General features: G+C 27.6%; 1 protein-coding gene across 3 annotated transcripts in view; it reads left to right on the forward strand.

Moving 5' to 3' along the window:
- Window positions 1–6,109, forward strand: part of LOC115213196 (calcium/calmodulin-dependent 3',5'-cyclic nucleotide phosphodiesterase 1A) — a 720,553-nt gene extending 714,444 nt beyond the window's left edge. For all 3 annotated transcript variants that reach the window (XM_036508297.1, XM_036508301.1, XM_036508304.1), the window contains one exon: window positions 5,303–6,109. The gene's annotated coding sequence lies outside the window, so the exon portion shown is untranslated. The remainder of the gene's footprint in view (window positions 1–5,302) is intronic.
- Window positions 6,110–6,406: the final 297 nt, after the last annotated feature.

Genomic DNA, 6,406 nt, shown 5'->3' on the forward strand with positions numbered 1-6,406 from the left:
AGTAGAAGAAGTCCTGACATCCAGCTAACTCCCGGTGATACAAAATTTATATTAAATTTATATTCTCAACAAATTATAATGTGAAATTAATACTCTTATCTACCAGATATAATTTTATCCATCAAATTTATTTTATTTAGGTGTTAGTAACATTAGAAATGTTTTTCAAAATATCTGACCTCAGAATTTTAGGGGAAAAAATTGAAAATCTAGCAAGATTATTATTATTTAATTCATATTCATAAAAATATTTGTTTAATGCCAATTACAGAATACATGGCTTCTGGAACTGTGAAATTGTTTATAGCACTATTTAAGATTATATCAGCTTATTCTTTTACATATAATTGTTCTGTTAGGTTTTAAGGCGGTGAGTTGGCAGAATTGCTAGCATGCTGGGCAAAATATTTAATGGTATTTCGCCTGTTGCTACATTCTGAATTCAAATTCCACCAAGGTAGACTTTGCCTTTCATCCTTTCGGGGGTTGATTAAATAAGTACCAGTTATGTACTGGGATCGATGTAATCGACTTAATCCCTTCCCCCAAGCTGCCATTGTGGCAAAAATTTGAAATCATTACACTAGAAGGTTTTAAAAAGAATATTAAAAATAAAGAACATTTAAAAATATAGTTAATTACTTGAAAATACTTCCTCGGAATTTACGTATCAAAATACATTATCAAAAAACTGTAAGCTAGGTAAATTTAAAGAACATTCCAACACGTGAAAGGAAAACACTGATCAGCTCAAACTTAACGATCAACATCATTAAACTCAGTTGTCTCTCATATAATGACTCATAGGTATTTCTTCCATAACTAGATATTCATTAGAATCTTACATTTTCTTCTTTTCTTATGTTTTTTTCTTAAAAAAAATTAAATTCAAATTTCCCATTTATTCCATATTGTGTAAGCTTTTGATCTTTTTTTTAAACTAATAATAGATACGGTATGTTACATTTCTGTTTTTTGAAACAAATATTTAAGAATATTATTGTACGTGTTTTATGCTACTAACAATATTCCACACAAAAAAAAAAACACATCAATTATCTTTGTATTTTAATGTTTATTTTGTTTACAATTGAATAATTAAAAAAAGAGTTTTATTTGTAATAATTTTATTGACGTGAAAACTTCCAGCCCTATAGCTCAGGTTCCAATATTACTAATATTACGATTAGTGTTTATTTTAATTAACCTCCCTAAACGATATATTTTTTTTGTTTTTTGATTCTGTTTTGCTCTAATATTTTGTGGCCAAATTTCTTAATGGTAAACAAAATGATGTAAAAAAAAAAAAACACTGGTAACAGTACTGAAAAATAATAATTAAAAAAAAAATGTTTAATCAGTTTGAATCCACAAGTTGGTGTTAATTCTCTGAGTATAGAAGTATTGACAACACTCTGCTTACCAAAGTGACAACAATATTTTCTGCTGCTTTAATCTATAATAATTTAAAAACAAAACAAAAAAAATCAATGCCTCATGCGCATCAATATTTCTTTTGCGTGGCTGTGTGTGTCTATGGATGTGAATGCATATATGTGTATAACAAACAAAAAGAACTGAAATAAAATTTAAAAAAAAAGACAAAACAAAATCAACAACAACAAATGTCTGTAATTATCATTCATGTTTCTTTGGGTTTTTTTTTAATGGTCTTCTTTGTGATATTCAAATTTGAGAAAATATTTTCTGTGCACTCTGAACACATCCTCCTATAGTCTGATAAGTGAACGACAGGAGGGATATAACATGCATGGCACATAAACTGTACTAAAAACGGTACACATTACATATATAATGCATGAGATCATTTAATTATATATTTTGCACCACATCAATCTAAGCATTGTTCTTTTTCACATAGAATATTATTATTATTATATTATTATTATTATTAGTATTATTATAGATATACTTTCAATATTGAAAAATTGAAGTTTGAAAATTTGATCAGCAATATTGTTATTTATTATTTTAAAACTTGTTCTTCGAAACAAAAAACTTGACATTATTATTATTATTATTAGATTGTTTATTCTATTCAATTTCCCACCAAAGTTCTTTATATATCTTCTACTGAACACTTCAATAATAATGATAATAATAATAATAACAACAATAATAATAATAGCCAAAGAAAGGCCTTCTTCCACCACTTCTTAAACATAACAAATTAGAATACTTGAGATTTGCTATCAACTACATACTTTCTGTCTATTTTTTTAACTTGATATTTACCTTAAAAAAAAAACAACAAAAAAAAAAGAAATGCAATTTGACAATATTTGTACCCACTAAGAACATTTATCAAAGTTTATATATATATAAACACACATTTAGATACATGTACATCTATATATATACACACACATACATACATGTATAAGTATGTATATATATCTATATGTATGTATATATATATGTATGTATATATATGTATGTATGTGTATATATATATGTGTATATATATATATGTGTATATATATGTATGTGTATATATATATATGTATGTGTATATATATGTATGTATATATATATATATGTATATATATATGTATGTATATATATGTATGTATATATGTATGTATATATATGTATGTATATATATATGTATGTATATATGTATGTATGTATATATGTATGTATATATATATATATGTATATATATATATGTATGGATATATATATATGCATATATATATGTATGTATATGTATATATAATTATATGTGTATATATATATATATACATATAATTATATACATATATATATGTATATAATTATATGTATATATATATATATATATGTATATAATTATATGTATATATATATGAATATACTTATATGTATATATATGTATATAATTATATATATGTATATAATTATATGTATATATATATATGTATATGTGTGAGTACACATACATATACAGACACACACACACACAGTTATACACACACTAATACCCTTGCTTCACGATTGGTGTGTTAAATGTCTATTACTTTTTGTGGACATTGAAAATCTTTAAAAAGAGATTAAATTCTTTTCTGCCCCACTTTTCTCTGCCTATCAAATGTTGCTAATATGTTGTTGCAGCCTCTTTAATTGTGAGATTCTGCAATGTTGTTTATCCTTGCCACTTGTGACTGGGTCTTCTTTTTCCATCTTATCATCTCTGTTCTTTTAATGGCCATCAGGGATATTTCAGTACAGCATCTATATATATGGTATTGAGGTTTTATCAAGAAGGGCATATAACAATCAAACGAAGAGAAAAAAAAAAAAGATACTCATAGATATATATGAGAGTATGTGTATGTAAGTATATATGCATGAATAAGTGTGCATTTATATACATATTTATTCATATGTATGTATGTTGGAACTAGGCTGTCACTCCTACATTATAGTTTCAAGTGTGTATGTGAAATGTATGCAAGATTATATAAATGTTGTTTTCATTTTAATAAATACATTATGGAAGAGCTGTTACATAAAATCAAATTTAAGGTACCATGCTTAGGTTTCAGTTTAAAATAAAAAAAAAAATTTCTTTTTTAGATATCATTTGCTACATTTTCTATTTGTTTTTGGTAGAATGGAATTTTAGCATTCCTTAATAGAAATTAACGCAACCAATTGTGAGTTACGGCCTTCGGTTCATCTACTTTTGGCCCAGATTCTATAAACTAAGACTTATATATATTTCTGAACAAACAAGTGTAAAGTAAACTGTCTTTCTATTTTCTGTAATTTCTAATCTGCAAGTATATTTGTTAATCATCATATGCTAATTATTTTCATTATACTGATAAATGGTTTTGAAAAAATTTTAATATGAAAGAATGTATAAAATGGATTAAAATATTACACAAATAGTCCACACATGCATTAAAGTATTTCCAAAGAGAATGTATGTTAATGTACATATATATGCATTATGCTTTCTCATGCTTTCTTACAAAGAAATTACATATATATATATATACATACATATATATATATATATATAAAGATACAATATGAAAAACTGTGTATATACTATACTGTAGAGTTTACTGAAATGTATAGAATAATATATGAAATTCTATTGATTACTTTCTTGAAAATTGGTCAAATTACCAAGCTCTTTATTTAGATGAACAGATGCATAAGAGCCTATGTAATAATCAGAGCTTTAACCTAGTTTACTTGATGGAAATTTTTCTAAGATGCGAGAAAACAGGAGTAGTTACTCTCATTCTGGCAAAGAAATTGTACATTTTTCTGTAAATACATTTCACAAATCTGTTATTTCATCTTTTTTTTTTTTCCTTTCTTTCTTTCAAATATCACTACAAACATTATTCCACACATTCATGACCGATGAAGAAAAAAATTAAATCCGCAATGTATATTGCTCCTTTTAATAACATGTTATTCTTGAAGGATCTCATTGTCTTTGTCATTTATATTATTGCATTTAGCAGAAATCAAGTTGTTATTAAACAATCTCTCACTTTCTCCCCTCGGCCCCACCTCCTTCTCTATTTAAGCTATAAGGGCATTTATTATAACTTACTCTCGAAGCTACATGTATAACTAACCTTGCATTTTATATATTTTTAAAATTAGCAAAGCTAGTTTTCGATTGTGTGGTTGTTGAAACTACGTCAAAATATTCTTTTCATATATTCAACATGAATGTTAGTTCATGCTAATTCTAAACAATCAAAAATGGTTTGGATCTGAAATTCATTGAATATACTTTTCTTCTTTACAAATTAACTAAACAAAAAAAAAAACATCACCTTGTAATCTTTTTATACCATTTTTTTAATAGAAAATTCTATATTTTCTACTCTATGGTTTTTTTAATCAAAATCTGTAGAAACACTATTAGTATATTTTCTGACAAGATACCTATAACCCAATGTATATAATAAGAACATTAAAATTTTAAATGCTCTAGTGTTCAAAAAACAAGACCGAAATAGGAAGATAACATTAGGATTCTGTTACAAAACTTAAAATTAATTAAAACTTTCCAAACACATCTTTTCACTAAAGCAGTTCTGTTCTCTTAATGAAAAATATGAACGGATATATGTGTGTGTGTGTAAGTATGTATGTACACACACACACACGTATATATCTATGGTAGTGATTCTGAGTAAGAATATATAAGCATATGTTTTGTATGGATAATGATGGTTGTATAAAGGAGTGAGAAGGGAGACAAAGGAAGACTTGGTATATGGTAGTGAAGATTGGTGTGTGTATTCGTGATCATATATATATATATATATACACACACACACACACACAAATATACCCACATAATTATCCTTAACATTTTAACATCCACTTTTCCATGCTTTCTTGGGTTGAATGGGAATTGTTGAGGTAGGTTTTCTTTGGGTAGATACCATTCCTGTTGCCAACCTCCATGCTAGGTAAAATTTTCCCATGGCCAGACATGTTTTCATGACAGATTGAAACAAACAACAACGCATTTATAACAGTGATGCTCCTTTACAACTATCATACAATGACATATATAAATGTACACACACGCACACACTGATATGTGTGTGTGTGTGTATATATATATGTATATATATATATATATATATATATATATATATATACATACATACATACACACACACATTATATATACACACATACATACACACAAACAACAGAATAACAGTATATTAAATGCCATGCAAGGTAAATTCACCATTTACTGAAATCATTTCCACTTCCAGAGAAAGTAGAACAACCCATTGATGGTAACTGGGACAAACTGCACATGAAAGGCGGAGATAATTGTAAGACTGAAGAATTCCCAAAACTTGACATGTCATTAACACTAAGACAATCTTATTGTCAGGATTAATGAAGGCAATTTTGGACGTGTTTCAGCTTCAGTAGGTAGCATTAGCACAGCAGGTGCACTAGCTTGTATCTCGCAAAACTGAGATACTTAACCTTTTAGTATTTAAACCGGCCATATCTGGCCAAAATAGTTAATCTGTTTTATGTTCAAACTGACCAGATCCAGGCTCTCACACCTACCCTACAATGTTATTCTACATTAAGTAATTACACCATAAAGATTTTGAAGATATGAGATAATGCATGATTAATTCAAATCAATGGGAATCAATAAGCATTATGTTTGATAGAATAATCTGAATGCTAAAGGGTTATGTGAAGGCGCATGGCTCAGTGGTTAGAGCGTCGACCTTACGATCGTGAGGTTGTGAGCTCGAATCCCGGACCGGGCTGCATGTTGTGTTCTTGAGCAAGGCACTTTATTTCACGTTGCTCCAGTTCACTCAGCTGTAGAAATGAGTTGCAACGTCACAAGTGCCAAGCTGTATCGGCCTTTGCCTTTCCC

The sequence above is a fragment of the Octopus sinensis genome, linkage group LG1 (assembly GCF_006345805.1).
Source record: "Octopus sinensis linkage group LG1, ASM634580v1, whole genome shotgun sequence".
NCBI lineage: Eukaryota > Metazoa > Mollusca > Cephalopoda > Octopoda > Octopodidae > Octopus > Octopus sinensis.